General features: G+C 37.7%; 1 protein-coding gene across 7 annotated transcripts in view; it reads right to left on the bottom strand.

Moving 5' to 3' along the window:
* The window catches only part of PIWIL2 (piwi like RNA-mediated gene silencing 2), a 70,909-nt gene extending 68,658 nt beyond the window's left edge, over nucleotides 1-2,251 (bottom strand). For 2 of the 7 annotated variants that reach the window (XM_074287498.1, XM_074287502.1), the window contains exon 1: nucleotides 1,812-1,955. The gene's annotated coding sequence lies outside the window, so the exon portion shown is untranslated. Of the gene's footprint in view, nucleotides 1-1,148; nucleotides 1,537-1,802; nucleotides 1,989-2,229 lie in introns of those variants that run through there. The other 5 variants (XM_074287501.1, XM_074287496.1, XM_074287497.1 and 2 more) reach the window with 5 other exon arrangements.
* Between the last annotated feature and the right edge of the window lie 14,923 nt (nucleotides 2,252-17,174).

The following is a 17,174-nucleotide window of genomic DNA, read 5'->3' as shown; positions in this document are numbered from 1 at the left end:
CCTCAATAACTTAAGACTCTCTCAACATGAGTCAGAGGCAGTACTTGAATTCAGGTTTCCTGAAATTTTCCAAGACCACCTATTCAGTACATCACAATGCCTATCAAACCACCTGAAAGATTATAACAACCAATTAATAAACAAAATGTAAATTGAAATAAATCAGGTTTCAAATGTCACACCCAACAAAATGACAAAGATGGGAATATTCAATGGTTGAGGAACTATAGAAAAAAATCGTGATGCTGTAAATTAGTCCAACCATTCAGGAAAGCAATTACGTAATTATATTAAGAATATGACTAAAATGCCCATGCCTAGGAATACTGCTTATAGACATATAACCCAAGGATGTCAAAGATAGAAATATTCCACAGACACCAAAATGTTTATCATAGCAGCACTTTGTGTAGTGGCAAAGAAATGATAAAGTATATATTCCTCAGACTGGGAATGGCTGAAGAATCTATGGCATATTGCTGCAAGAGAATTCTACCATGCTTTAATGACTTATGACTAGGAAGGATTCTTAGAAGCAAGAAGGCTTATATGAGGTGATTCAGGCCGAAGCAGCAGCAGGAAAACAATAATAAAACAATTAGCAATAAGGACAACAATAATGTAAGTAAAAAGGAGAGAAAAAACACCCTAAACATCATTTAATTATAATCACCAAGGCTGAGTGTTGGACATAGGAAGAAAATTAAGATTAATTTGAATTAAAAATGTGCCTCCCTCTTTTCTTTGCAGAGGGGAACTATAGGTGGTGAAATACTTCTCAGTGTCAAGCTTAGTTGTGCTGCTTAGTTTCTTTTTTATTCTTTGTTACAAGAGATGGCTCACTGGGCAGGGGAGAGAGGAGAGTAATATTTGGAAATGGATTTGTTGTAAAAAACAAAAGACAGCAATAAAAATCTGTTTGTTTGTTTTTTAAATTCCCTAAAACAAACATTTCTTATTTCCCAATTTTGACTTGGGCACAATCTTGCAAGAAAGCCTTTCAGATCCCTCAAAAATCCAGCTGTGTTGAGAAGCTTTGGGTGAAGAATTTGGTTTGAAGACTCGGCAATTGAAACCCCTATTCCCCTTAGGCTACTTGTTCCTGTGGGAATCTGAGCAAATCAAAATCAAGACTCTGAAGTTTTTACCTAAATTTCCTGATCTGTATAAAGAGCAAGAGGAAGTGGATGTTGTCTTGTAGCTCAAATTTCCCTGGATTGGGCCTCTTCCCCCTCCTCAAATCCTTGGTTTCCTCTTCTGTAAGATGAGGTTGGTGGAAATGATCTCGAAGGCCCCTCCCCTCCCCCAACTCTCAAGCTAAGGTCTTCTCTCGGATCTTGGTCAACAAGCCAACCGCTCCTGACCCGGGCTCAGATCATGCCCTTCCCCGGGGGTCAGTGCCCCTCCCTTTGCCCCCAGTCCTGTCTTCTCTTCGGCTTCTATCTTCCCTCAACCAACTCCATTCCCTCAGTCTTCTAGTCCTCGGGTCGCCCCCAGCAGAGACTCTTTCACCCCCTTCGAAGCCCCTCTTTCTCTGGCTCTCATAGGTAAAGGGGAATAGGTGGGGGAGGGGGAGGGCAGAAAAGGGGCCCCGGGAATCGGAGAGGGAGAAGGGAAGTCGCGTGACTCAGAGGTACATCGGCGGATGGGGTCTTCATGCTGGCGAGGAGATGGAGGAAGAAGGCCAGGGAGCCCCCCAAGTCGCCACGTGCTCGTGGAGGAATTCAATCCCCTCCCCTCCCACCCTCTCCCTTTTCTCTTCCCTCTGCCCCCCGCGTCCCAGTCCCGGGTGCCACCATCACCTCCCACACCTGCTGAGCCTCGCCAACACAAGCCGGATTCCCGGGGCCCTTCACTGGGCCGGGCAATGGCTGACCTGTACGGTAGAGAGCTTCGTGCTTCGAGCTCCCCACCGGCTCTCACTCCTTTTACCGAAGGAGCCGCTTCTCCTCCCACTCCACCCCCGACCCCTCCTTCTCTTTTCCTGAGCTAACGTTTGCAACTAGGACGCTAAATCCATTCATTGGTTTTGAGGCATGCCACTCACTGGTGCCGGACCTCTCATTGGCCCCTCTTTGGGGGGGGAGAATGGGGGGAGAGCTATCTTTGTTTCCCACCTATCCCAGCGAGTTACCTGGGTTAGACCAAAGGGTGTGAAGGCAGGGAAGGGATTCGGGGTTTGATTGTGACTTTGAAACTCAGTACAGACCACACTGAAACAACACGTACGTGTAATAGCTTTCGAAAACATCAACTCCTCTGTTGGGGATGTCAGCAAAAGTCGCCCCAATATTGTTTCAGCTTCGCAGGCGTTTGTTGAAGTTGGTTAGCCCCGTCGGGAGGGGCGGGGTGAGGCGGGGAAATGGCCAAGAAGAGGGCGGGTCGTTGCAGACGGGGTCAATAACCTGGAGAGGACGGGGTGGGAGTGCTACCGTGGTGAGTGGCGTGGCATTAGGCGGCTCTTCCCGCCTGGCAAACAGAACCCGTGCCATCGCAAGGCAACTCGTAAACCCAGTTGTACTGTAAGATTAAGGGCTCTTTAGTTATGGAAGTCTTTCCCCCTCTTCATCCTCCGGCTCTCAGAAAATCCTGGCTGAGTCCTGGTCTCGGATTTAGGAAATCTCTGACAACCATTCAGTCCTTCATTTGTCAACTCCTCAAGCGTGAAACAGTAATATCACTATCCGCCACAAGAGTGGCTGCAAAGAGTAAATGAAGTTAGGAAGAAAGTATAAATGTATTCCGGCATTCCAGACCTTCTACAATCGGGGCAGCTTTTCCGCTTTCTCGGCGGGACCCCCTTTTATGTATTCTATGTTCCGGACAGACTCCAGTATGGCTTCTAGGTTTCATGCTTTTACTCGTGCTGCTCTTCCCCTCTCCCCCACTTGAAATCGATTCTCCTGCTCCGGATTTCTTTTTTCCCTCCATACAGGCCCAACTCTACAGCTAACTCCTCTTAAATCCTTCTGATCTTATCCTATTCACCCCTGTACTGCATCAAGTGGAAATGATCTTTTCATTTTCCTGTTCCTCATTGCACTGTCTGGACTCCTGTCAGAATCATGGAATGTTAGCATTGAAAGAAATCTCAAAGGCCAACTAGGCTAACCCATATTTGAACAGGTGTCCTTTTTCCTACCACATTCTCCAGATTTTGCTTGAAGACCTCTATTGAGGGGAAAGCCTTGATACATAGGCCATTTTACTTTAATATAATCCTTATTGTTAGGAAATTTCTCATTAGAGAACCAACTCTGTTTTCACTCCACACAAATGCACACATTTGTGCAAAAACAGTAAGCCTAAAAGCAAATGTCCAGTGTCATAATGCTTTTCTAATACAATACACCACTACTTCTGGCTTGAATTTTATCCTGAGTTTCTGTGCCCTTCCTCCCCCACCTCTGGACTATCTCCCCCTGAATCCAGGAGAATTGAGGTGTTTCTTTTAATTCTAGCTTCACAAAGTGTACTCTGAGGTTTAAAAAGATACTACACAGGGGATCACGTTGTAAGTCCGTTACAGTAACAATGTACAAGTTTCCTGGGGCAAGACACATTTTCAGAAATGTGAAAGTCATATATTAGAGACAGCATCTGTCACATCACTATAACTAAGAAGTTTGGAATGTCAGGTAAGCTAGGCTGAGGAGTGGGCATGGTGATGCCCTGTGAGGCCCCTTTCAACTTACCAAGCTTCACTTTCATTGTGCCGTTCAGGTAGCTTTATTTAATGGTAAACTACTTGCAGTTAGCACTTATAAAGAGATAAGCCTATTAATCAGATGATAAAGCCTTTATGAGAGGAGAGAGAGTAGCAGGTGGAGGAATAAGGAAGGAAGTGATAGGGGTAGCCAATATTCTCCCTCAATACTAGGATATGATGAGAACCTGTGGCAGGTCCAGCAGAAGGATACTAGAAAAAGGGGTGGTGACACAAGACCTGCCTGGCAGAGAAGAGAATCTTGTACTTTGAGTGCAGAAGTGAGCACCATGATGCATAGGAACTATATAAACCAAGATCTTTTGACTCTTTAAATTTCAGCACTGTGGGTCAATTGGATTGACTGAATTATAGTCCTTCTACCCCAATTACACCTCTGGCCTGAGCATCCGTACCTTTGAATCCCCACTGTAGCAAAGAATTGAAAATCAAAAATAAAGTCTTTCTATTCTGACTAATTATTGCTTTGAAAAGATGGAAAATGAGAAAACAGAAGAATAGAGTGGAGAGAAAGAGGAAAACGGAATGGTGGAGGGAAATGAAGTTAAAAGAGAAAATGTTAAACGGGAACTGGATGTATAGAACATATCTAGTTATATTTTTCCCAGTGTAGCATAACACTCTGCACATAGTATGCAAGTGATATATGTTGAAATGAATTAGAAAGAAAACTGCACTGACAGAATAGAAAGAACATCTCTGAGAAAATGAAGAAAAAAGATAAGAAAACTATAGTGAAACAAAAAAACATAAAAATAGCATAGAAAAGTGCACAGCTAGATTCAGGTCAACTAAGTGTTTCTGAGCAAAGGGAAGATTAGAGAAGAAAGGAAGAAAAATTAAAATAAAAAGCTAAAAATCAAAGAGAAATGTAATCATTATTCTAAAATGGCAAATAAGTTCTTCAGCACAATTCTAAATTTTCAGCTGTAAAACAAGAACATACCACAAGTAAGTACCAAAAGTCTTAACTAATTTTAAGCTTCAATGGCTTATAATTGTAACTAAGACTTTTAGGACACCTTGTATTAAAAGTATACAATGATAGTTATAGCTAGCATTTATATAGCATCCACTATGTGCCAGGCATTACGCAAAATACTTTATAAATATTTCTAGCTATACAATTGAAATTGATTGGATTAAGATTGTATATATAATTCTGCTGTCAACTTGGAACCAAATCTGTTACCTGTCCTAGTCCCACCATTCAGGAATAAAAATATTAGGGAAAAAATTCAAGAGTAGTGATTCTTTTATGCCCCAAGGGCAATCAAATTGTGCATATCCTTTCATCTAGCAATACCACTACTAGGTCTGTATCCCAAAGAAATATACAAAGAAATAAACAAACAAAAGAAGCTACATGAGAAAAATATTTATAGCAGTTCTTTTTTGTGGTGGCAAATAATTGGAAATTGAGAGAATGCCCATCAGTTGGGGAATGGCTGAACAAGTTGTGGTATGTGAATTAATGAAATATTGTTTGCTATAAGAAATGATGTGCAGGCAGATTTCAGAAAACCCTGCAAAGGTTTATATGAACTGATGGTGGGTGAAGTGTGTGGAAGTAGGAGAACAGTGTGCACAATAATAGCGACATTTTTCAATGATCAATTATAATTAAATTATTTTTTTCTCACCAGTACAATGATTCAAGACAATTTCAAAAGATTCATGATGGAAAATGTTATCCACAATGAGAGAAAGCACTATGGAGTCTGCATGCAGGTCTAAGCATATTATTTTCACTATCTTTTTAGTTTTTAGGGATTTTTTGGGTGTTTTTCCCCCTTTTGTTCTGTATCTTCTTTCACAACATGACAAATGTAGAAATATGTTTAACATGATTGGACATAATTTATAAGCTATATCATATTGTTTGCTGTCTAGAAGAAGGGGAAGAGAAAAGAGGGAGAAAAAAATTGGAACTCAAAAAATCTTATTTTAAAAAATGAATGTTGAAAATTATCTTTACGTGTAATTAGACAAAATAAAATAATATTTACAAGAAAAGGAGAGATTGGTAATCTTTTTGTGTGTGTCATGGATCCCTTGGCAATTTGGTAAAGCCTATGAACTTATTCTCTAAATAATGTTTAACTGAATAAAGCATAAAATACAAATACATATGATTATAAATGGAACCAATTTTACCAAACTAGTTTTCAAAATATTTTTCACAAAAGTTTATAAAGGCCAGGTTAAGAACCCATGTAGTAGAGTTTACAAATAATATGTCCTCAGAATCTGTTGATTATTTTTATCCCTTACATTTCCCAGGGTAAGCTAAGTAGATAGAGTGCCAGGCTCAAAGTGAGGAAGACCCAACTACAAATTTGGCCTCATGCAATTACTAGCTTTGTGACCTTGATCAAATCTTAAGGGATCTCTTTACCTCAGTTTCTTTATCTGGAAAATAAGGCTAATAATAGCACCCACCTATCAGGATTTTTGTAAGTATCATATAATTGCACAATACTTAGCACAGTGATTGGTACATAGTAAGCACTATAAAATGTTAGTTATTATTATCATCATAGTTGGACATGTTTATTTTCTTCTCTGATAAAATAGAAAAGCTGAGGTACACAAGTAATTGCCCAAAATCACAGAGCAAATCAGAGTTAAAACTAGAAAATAGATCTCAAATCCACTAAATCCACACTGAATATTTCTGGACTTTTGGCCCTGCTATTCCATTAACAAGAAGCATCTCAGGGAGACCTCGGAAACTATCTAATCCAACCCCATCTCATTTTAGAGAGGGAAGCTAAGTGATGTAGCAGCTATCAGGGGTTCTCAAACTTACAACCAGTGAGCCAAATGTGCCCGCTGAGGACGTCTATGCGGCCCACTAGGTTATAGCAAATGGGCTGAGGGGCGGAGACAGAGTGTGAAGTTTTATTTTTACTATAGTCTGGCCCTCCAACAGTCTGAGGGACAGTGAACTGGCCCCTTATTTAAAAAGTTTGAGGACTATTGACTAGAGCATAGGTTCTAAAAGATGGAAGTCTCTCTGATACATACTGGTTTTATAACCATGGTCAAGTGACTTAGTTGCTCCCTGCCTTGGCTTCCTTAACTGGGGATCATAATGACCCTTATCTCCATGTCATTATGAGCATCAAATAAATTAATAATTATAAACTGCTTAGCAGAATAGTAATTATCAAGGTAGTAAATTAGAGGAAGCAACCTCCCAACATTCCCTTCCAAACAACTTTAAAATGACTCCTCAAAATTTTGGCAGAGCCAAGAAAAGGTTGGGGTGACACATTTTTCTAGCCTAACACAATTTAGGAGATCTGGAGGAGAGGTCTATGTCACCCAAATGGATGCCAGCCCAGATCTGGGCAGTAGCACCAGTAATGGGCTTTGGAAGATGCTACCTCAGCAACAAATTCAAGAGCTCTCTGCCCAGAGAAATTAAGTAGATTAGAAAACTGCTTAGAAATAGATTACGGGTGAACCTTTGCAGGTATTAGGTGTAGCTGACATTGATTGCAACTTTATTTGCCCACAGCAATAATGGATTATAGTTCCAGGGTGGAGTGGAACACTTGTGTTTGGTCACAAGGAAGCAGCGAATCTGGTCATAATTCCAGTGCCAAAAGGAGCACTAGCATTTGCACCTTCTGAGAAGCTTTTTTTGATTTTTCATATATAGACCAAAATGCAGCTCAGGAGAGCAGCACAAACTTGCAGACCCCCAGAACAAGCTCTGAAAACAGCAGTGCAGAAAAAGCCTGAAGCTTGGGATGGTGTTTCCCTATATCTAGGTAAGCAAAGTCCAACTTTAACAAAAAAAATCAAAATCAAGAAATAGGCTGAACATGATCAAAAAGCAAAAAGAAATCACAAAAAGCTATTGTGGTGGCAAAGAAAATCAAGACACAAAATTAGAAGCAGACATGAAAATATTTACAACCAAAGCTTCAAAGAAAAATGCTAACTGGATCCAAGCTCAACAAAAATTCCTAGAAAATTTAAAGAAAGCTATAAACATTGTAGTGAAAAAATTGGGAAAAGAAATGAGAGTGATATAAGAAAATTATGAAAAAAATTAGCTTGGTAAAAGAAGCACAAAAAATACTGAAGAAAATAGCACCTTAAAAATAGAATTGGCCTAATGGTAAAAGAGACACAAAAATTCACTGAAGAAAAAGATCCTTTAAAAATCAGAATAGTTTAAGTGGAAAAAGAGGTTTGAAAGCTTCCTTTAAAAAAAAAAATCATTAAAAATTAGAGACAAAGTAAGAAAGTAAAAAAAATGTAAAAATAAAAGAAAGTGTAAAATATCTCACTAGAAAAACTGACCTAGGAAAGGGGCCCATGTGTGCAAAAATGTTGGTGGCAGCCCTTTTTGTGGTGGCAAGAAACTGGAAACTGAGTAAATGTCCATCAGTTGGAGAATGGATGAATAAGTTATGGTATATGAATGTTGTGGAATATTAATGGATGATTTCAGAGAAGCCTGGAGAGATTTATATGAACTGATGCTAAGTGAAATGAGCAGAACCAGGAAATCATTGTACATGACAACAAGAATATTATATGATAATCAATTCTAATGGATGAGGCTCTTTCCAACAATGAGGTGATTCAGACCAGTTCCAATGATCTTCTAATGAAGAGAACCATCTACACCTAGAGAGAGGACTGTGGGAACTGAGTGTAGATCACAACATGGCATTTTTACACTTTTTGTTGTTTATTTGCATTTTATTTTCTTATTCATTTTCTTTAATTTTTATCTGATTTTTCTTGTGCAACAAGATAATTGTATAAATATGTATGCATATATTGGATTTAACATGGTTTTTTTACCATATTTAATATATATTGGATTGTCTGTGTGAGGGGGTGTGGGAAAGGGGGGAAATTGGAACACAAAGTTTTGCAAGGGTAAATGTTAAAAAATTGTCCATACATATGTTTTGAAAATAAAAAGCTTTAATTAAAAAAATAAATAACTGTCTAAAAAAGAAAGAAAGAAAAACTGACCCAGGAACAGATTAAGCAGAAATAATTTATGAATTATTGGACTATCAGAAATTCATGATTTAAAAAAGAGCTTAGACTTCATATTTTAAGAAATTATCAAGGAAAACAGCCCAATATCCTAGAATCAGAGGATAAAAAATTAATCACCTCCTGAAAGATATCCCAGAATGGAAACTCCTAGAAATATGATAGCAAAATTCCAGAGCTTCCAGGTCAAGAAGAAAATACTTCAAGCAACTAAAAAAGAAACAATCAAATAATATGGAACCACAGCCAGTATCACAGAAGATTTAGTTGATTCCATATTAAAGGAGTGGAAGACTTGAATATGATATTCTGGAAGACAAAGGAGCTAAGATAAGAACCAAGATAACCCAGAAAAACTGAATATAATCCTTTAAGAGGGGAGATAGGAGTGGATATTTGATAAAAATAGAGCACTTTCAAGCATTGATGATAATAAAAAATAGAACTGCAAAGAAAATTTTACATTCAAACATAAGACTGGAGAGAAGCATGAAAAGGTTTCTTTTTCTTTTTTTTTTTTTTTTTGCTGAGACAATTGGGGTTAAGTGACTTGCCCAGGGTCACACAGCCAGGAAGTGTTAAGTGTCTGAAAACACATTTGAATTTATGTCTTCCTTACTTCAAGGCTAGTACTCTATCCACTCTGCCACCTAGCTGCCCCAAGAAGCATGAAAAGGTAAACAAGAAAGCAATATGACAAAAGGGACTCTAAAAGGTTAAGCTGTTTATATTCCTATAGGAAATGATTCATGTAATTTCCAAGAATTTTGTCATTATTTGGATAGTTAAAAAGAATTTACATAGACAGAAGGTATGAATGTAAGTTGATTATATTGGAATGATGTCCAAAAAATTAAAGAGGTGAGAAAGAGAGATGTACTTGGAAAAGGGAAAAGAGAGAGGTAGAATGAAGAAAATTTTGTCACACGACAGAGGCAAGAAAGAGGTTTTACAGTAGAGAGGGAAGAATAGCTGCATATATATGTATGTACATATGTATGCGTGTCTGAAAAGGTATACTTAAGACTCAGAATGATTGATGAGATAATGATTGTCTAGCTAAGTAGTGTGATGTAATAATGTAATGTTCTACAGCTGGCACATGCTCAGTATGGTGTAATAATGTAATTGTACTGAAGTATTTAAGGGCTGAGAGAGGAATATAGAGGCCTCTCAGCCACCACTCTCAGCCACAGACACAAGAGAAGGTGCCAGATTCCAGACTCCATCTTTGACCAGCCACATGGACCCCTTGCCTCCTCCACTCCTCCACTAAGACTAAGGACTCAGGGTAATCCTGAGGTCCTCCAGAGAGTTAGTCCATACTTTACATGTATCTATACTCACTCAGTTTTATATTGAAATCTATTTTACCCGATAGTAATAGAAGGGAAAGGGAAATAAGACGAAGTGTGTAGAGAATGATAAAAAGGAGAGCCAATTAAAAGAGGCAGTGGTTAGAAACAAAACTTTTGAGGAGGGACAGGATAAAAAGAAAGAATAAACAGAAAAAAATGAGCTGGAGAGGAATACAGAATAATCATAACTGTGAATGGGAAAGCAATGAGCACACTATAAAACCAAATGGATTAGAAACAAGAATCTAGTGATGTTATTTATAAGAGAGATGCTTGAAACAGAAGTTAAGCTAAAGGACTGGAATAGAATCAAATATTGAAATTGAAGTAAAAAAGGCAAGGGAATAATCATGATCTCAGACAAAGCAAAAGCAAAAATAAACCCAATTAAGGATAATTAAGAAAACTATAATTTACTAAATGTGATCATAGACAATGAAGTAATAATAAAAAAATATAGCAAGTTTCTCCGCTAAAGGCCTCATTTTTCAAATAGGTAAGAAATTGAGTCAAATTTATAAAAAACATAAGTCATTTCCTAATTAATAAATGGTAAAATGATATGGACAGGCAGTTTTCAGAAGAAGAAATCAAAGTTCTCTATAGTCATGTGGAAAAATTCTCTAGATCACTGTTGATTAGAGAAATACACATTAAAACAACTCTAAGATATCATCTCACCCCTATCAGAAACAATAAATGCTGGTAGAGATGAGGGAAAATAGGTATACTAATCAACTGTTGAATAATGAACTGATCCAACCATTCTGCAGAACAATTTGGAACAAAGAACTATAAAACTTCATATCCTTTGATGTAGTAATATCATATTAGTTCTATATCTAAAAGAGATCAAAGAAAAAGGGAAAAGAACTTAAATAGGCACAAATGTTTTTATTAGCTTTTTGTTGTGGCAAAGAATTGGAAATTGAGGGAATGCTCTTCAATTGGGGAATAACAACAAATTGTGGCATATAATTGTGATGAAGTACTATTGTTCTATAAGAAATTATTAGGGGTACATGTTAAATCACATATGAACTGAAGCAAAGTGAAACATGAAGAATTGGGAAATCACTGTACATAGTAACAGCAATGTTGCAACTGTGAAAGACTTTGCTACTCTGAAAAATACAATACTTGACAATTCCAAAGGACTTATTGTGAAAAAAATGCTATCCAATTCTAGAGAGAAATGATAAATGGATTGCAAATTAAAGTATAATTTTATCACTTCAAGTTTTTTTTAACTTGACTAATATTGGAAATGTTTGCAAGATTTCATACGTACAACTAACTGATATCATCTTGCTTTTTTAGCGGATGGGAGAGATGGAAGAGGAAAGAAAAGAATTTGGAAGTCAAAAATTTTAAAATAAAGAATGTTAAAAATGAATAATAAAATTAAGAAAACCCAAAAGATGTATCTCTAAGTACAGGGGAATGGTATTAAATGTTGATTCATCACAGATCTTGTGTTCAATTTAAAGCAACATTGTTGTTCTTATTTCAAGAGAAGCCAGGAACTCCCAAGTGACCAGGAGGATAAAAGTTAAAAACTCTATCCACCAAAGTTTTGTCCTGTGCTCTCTTCTCTTTTCACTTGTACACAAGTGAACCTCTGTGTGTGTGTGTGTGTGTGTGTGTGTGTGTGTGTGTGTGTGTGTGTGTGTGTGTATGTGTGTATGTAATGGATTTATCTCTTGGGAAGTCTGGTAAAAAGCCTATCACCTCCCTGATGTCTGATATCATGGTCTTGTCACAGTTCTCTTGGAGAACAAAGGACAAACAATTCCTGTGAGTTGGAGTGGAAGCTGCCCCACTTGGAATCCAACTGGAACTGGTCAGTTGGGCAACACAAGTTCTTTGTTTTTTTCTTCTTTCCCTCTGTTCACATAGGATATTATACCCTTACCTGCAGGTACTCTGCTGAAAGGAATATAATTTTGATCCCTGAAACCCCCCAAGGTATTTTAGGGTTTAAGGGCTAGCAATGTGCCCTAAATCCAAATTAGTCTGGCTCTCATTGACCAACAATAGGTTCCAGGTCAAGCCCCACTTGGCCATCATTTAGGCCAGTTTAGGTTCAGAGCAAATGTAAAAAGTGTTTCTATTTTGGCCAGAAAGCCTGAGGGTCCTTCCCCTTTCAGATTGATTTTTTTTTTAATTTTGCTTTATTGTATCTTGATTTCCCATAAAGTCATTAGCTTCCCTTTGCTCAATTCTAATTTTAAAGGAATTATTTTCCTCAGTGAGCTTTTGTATATCTTTTCCCAATTGGCCATTTTTGCTTTTTAAGGCATGCTTTACCTCTTTAGCTTTTGTATTCCCTTTTCCACCATTTTCAATTCTCTTCCCAAATATTTCTTCTATCTCTCTTGATTTTCAAAATCTCTTTTAAGCTTTTCCATCACAAGGGCCCAATTTTTCTTGGAGGTTTTGGATGTAGGAGCTTTGACTTTGTTATCTTCTGAGTATATTTTGGTGGTCTTTGCAACCATAGTAATTTTTAATGGTCAGAAACCTTTTCTGTTGTCTGCTCATTTTTCTAATCTAGTAGACTAGTCTAGTTCTACTCAGCTTTTAACTCTTTGTTAAACTAGGGCTCTGTTTCCAGGGTGGAGGGTCCATCAAGAGTTTTCTGCAGCTGTTTTCAGAGATCCTTCCAGGGATCTGACAAGCCCTTTTTTCTGCCTTGGAATTGTTAGGAGTGTCTCTGCCCCACTGTAGCTGTAAGATCAAGTGTGCTAAAGCAAGAGAGTCCTGCTGGTGCCAGGGCTGTGGTTGGGGTATATGAGAATGCCTGGAAGCTATATTATTTCTCTTGGTGATCTCATCAAATTCCAATGGGAAAAAAAGGAAAAAAAAAAAAAAAAGGTGAAATGTCTCATTGGAAAAACAATTGACCTGGAAAATAGATCCAGAAGAGATAATTTTAAAATGATTGGTCTACCTAAAAGTAATGATAAAAAAGAGCCTGGACATCATCTTTCAAGAAATTATCAAGGAAAATTATGCTGATATTCTAGGCCCAGAGAATAAAATAGAAATTGAAAGAATTCACCAATCACTTCCTAAAAGAGATCCCCAAATGAAAACTCTCAGAAATGTTATAAACAAATTCTGGAACTCCAAGATCAAGGAAAAATACTGCAAGCATCCAGGAACAATTCAAGTATAGTGAGCCACAATAAGGATAACACAAGATTTAGCAATTTCTAGAATCATTAAAGGGCTTGAAATATGATATTCTGGAAAGTTGTGGAGCTATGATTACAGTAAAAAATCATCCATTCAGGTGCAAGAATGTTTGTGGAAGCCCTCTTTGTAGTGGCCAGAAACTGGGAACTGACTGAGTGGATGCCCATCAATTGGAGAATGGCTGAATAAATTGTGGTATATGAATGTTATGGAATATTATTGTTCTGTAAGAAATGACCAGCAAGACTAATTAGGGAAAGGAAAGGGGGAACCCCATTTCTCGGCGCATAGATCCCATGAGGCGCAGTGTCCCCTGTAAAATGAATTTACAGGCCCAAAAACCTAGCTTGATAAATAAAAGGTTTATTATAGGAATTTGGAAGTAAAGCTCAGTTAGAAAGACACCAGGGCCAAAGGTGGCCCTTGGCGGGCAGGGACCCTTACATGGCTAGAAGGATACCATGTGTTGGCTGGGAGGGCTCCTGCAATGAGGGCCTTCCAGCTTGTTTCTTTTATACCCAAAAGATGATGGTGGGTACTCAGTTCTGTCGGGCTTTTCAGTTAGCCCAGATCAGATGAGGGCTGGGAGAAGCTGAGCTGAGAGTGGGGGGGGGGGCTGGGCCCGGATATTCAAAGCGTGCCTTTGACCAGAATTTGTGAATCAAGGTCAGTCATGGGTTGGCAATTAGGAATCTTAAAGGGACCCCAACCCTCATCAAGATGAGAGGCTTGGGGAGACTTATATGAACTGATGCTGAGTGAAATGAGCAGAACCAGGAGATCATTATACACATCAACAATACTATATGGGATGTATTCTGATGGAAATGGATATCTTTTTTTTGTTGTTGTTGTTGTTGTTGTTGCAAAGGAAGGATTGTATTCGAAAGGTAAAAATAATCTGGAAAGAGAAACAAAACAAAACAAAACAATGCTCACAGTTTACACTCATTTCCCAGTGTTCCTTTTCTGGATGTAGCTGATTCTGTCCATCATTGATCAATTGGAATTGAATTAGATCTTCTCTTTGTCAAAGATATTCACTTCCGGATATCTTCAACCTAGAGAAGAGCTATTTCTTTCTGATAATTTCAGAAAGGCCTGGAGAGATTTACATGAACTGATGCTGAGTGAAATGAGCAGGACCAGGAAATCATTATATACTTCAACAACAATACTATATGATGGTCAATTCTGATGGATGTAGCCCTCTTTAACAATGGGATAAACTAAATCAGTTCCAGTTCCAATAGAGCAGTAATGAATTGAACTAGCTACACCTAGTGAAAGAACTATGGGAAATGAGTATGAAGCACTACATAGAATTCCCAATCCCTCTATTTTTGTCTGCCTGCATTTTTTAATTTCCTTCACAAGTTAATTGTACATTATTTCAAAGTTCGATTCTTCTTGTGCAGCAAAATAACTGTTTGGACATATGTATATACATATATTGTATTTAACATATACTTTTAACATATTTAACATGTATTGGTCCACCTGCCATCTGGGGAAGGGGGTGGGAGGAAGGAAGGGAAAAACTGGAACAAAAGGGTTTGCAATTGTCAATGCTGAAAAAATACCCATGCATATATCTTGTAAATAGAAAGCTACAATGGAAAAAAAAATCATCCATTCAGCAAAACTGAGTATACGCTTTCAGGGGAAAAGGTGGTTATTCAATGAAATAGAGGATTTTCAAACATTCATGATGAAAAGACTATAGCTGAATGGAAATTTTGATTTTCAAATACACAACAAATACAAATAGAGAAATATAAGAATGTAATCATGAAAGTGATATCATAAGGGACTTAATTAGGCTTATCTATTTATATGCCTATATGGGAAGATACTCATAATGATGGGAATCTGACAAGGGAAACTGAGGCTGGAGACCCCAAAAAAATAACTTTCCACATTATCGTGACCTAGAAGCCAGCCCAACCCCACCTCTTTTAAGTACCACTAATTTACCTTTCTATAGAGTTCAGCTGACACCACCCAAGTTTTCTATAGAGCTGAATTAAAGCTAAGTACCCTTCTTAACTTTCAATAGAACTGAATTCACGTTACACCTCCACTTAAGCTCTATACAATTTGAACTATCACTAATCAAACTTTCTATAGCCTTACTGAAGCCTATTCAAACCCAAAAGCTCTGTATTGTCTCAAATCATATATACGAGGGTGGGCAGAATGGGTGGGTGGGCAAAACGGACAGAACTCTAATTCCATTTAAGAGTTCTGCTCCATTTGAGATCTCTTGATGATTTATAATAAACTTAAACTTCTAATTTTACTTATAATTTAGTAAATTCTTTTACTTCACCCGCACCTTGTCTCATCAAAAGCATGCACATCCCCAACATTAATTCATCAGAACTTTCTCATTACTATGGAAGTTTGTAGAAATATATATAGAGGGCACAAGTGTGAGTTGAATATGAAGGGATAATATCTTTTTAAAAAATAATGAAATAAAAGGGTGAGAGAAAAATGGGAGAAAGGGAAAGGGAAAAGTGGAATGGTGTAAATTATCTAACTTAAAAAAAAAGGCAAGGAAAAACTTTTACAGTAGAAGGGAAGAGCAGGAGGAGAAGGTGAGTGAATCTTACTCTCATCTCAAAAAGGAAATAACATACACACTCAATATGGATATAGAAATCTATTTTACCTTGTAGGAAAATAGGAGGGAATGGGATATGGAGGGTGACAGAAGAGAGGGCATATCAGGGAAGGGAGTGGGCAGTAGCAAAACACTTTTGAGGACAAGTAGGGTAAAAAGAGAATAGAATGGGGGGAAATATAGTTAGCAATAATAATTGAAGCAAGTTTCTCTGATAAGGCCTTATTTCTCAAACATAGTAGGAAGTGGGTCAAATTTATAAAAAATTAAGTCATGCCTCAATTGATAAATGATCAAAAGATAAGATCTATGCCCAAAGGACTATAAATTTATGTGTATTCTTTGGCCTAACTGTACCATTACTAGGCATGAATACCAAAAGAGATTTAAAGGAAAAGGACCTATCATATATATGAAAATATAGTAGCTATCATCTCAGGGAAAACATTTGGAAATTGAGGGGATGTCAATCAATTGGGGAATGGCTGAATAACTTGTGATATGTGGTAGTCATGGAATATTATTGTTATATGGGAAATGAGCAGGATGTTCTCAGAAAATAACCTGGAAAGTCCTCTAAGTACTCAAGCAAAGTGAAATGCACTATATACAAAGTAATAGCAATGTTCTGGGATGACCGTCAGCTATTAAATAACTGTTTTCAGCAGTACAATGATCCATGACTACTCTGAAGAACTTATGAAAAAATCCTATCTATACCCAGAGAAGAAATTGATTTGTGTTTGAATACAGATTAAAACATACTTTCTTCACTTTGAAATTATGCTCAAGAAATTATCAAACTCTGCATACATTTTAATCCAGCAGTGCTTCTAATGAGCCTAAATCCCCAAAAGATCTTAAAAGAGGAAAAGGGATCCACATGTGCAAAAGTTTGTGGTAGCCCTCTTTGTAGTGGCAAGAAACTGAAAACTGGAGTTGGAGAATGGCTGAAATAAAATATGGCATATAGCTTATTTTAGAGAGGCTTGGAGAGACTTACAGGAACTGATGCTAAGTGAAATGAGCAGAACCCAAGGGGTTATTGTACATGGCAACAAGATTATTCGATGATCAATTCTGATGGAAGAGGGTCTTTGCAACAATGAGATGATTCAGGCCAGTTTCAATGATCTTATGATGAAAGAGCCATCTACACCCAGAGAGGAGTGTGGGAACACAACATAACATTCTCACTCTTTTTCTTGTTCACTTGCATTTTGTT

This window comes from Sminthopsis crassicaudata, chromosome 2, assembly GCF_048593235.1.
Source record: "Sminthopsis crassicaudata isolate SCR6 chromosome 2, ASM4859323v1, whole genome shotgun sequence".
NCBI classification, from domain to species: Eukaryota; Metazoa; Chordata; class Mammalia; order Dasyuromorphia; family Dasyuridae; genus Sminthopsis; species Sminthopsis crassicaudata.
This window is presented reverse-complemented; position numbering and strand designations above follow the sequence as displayed.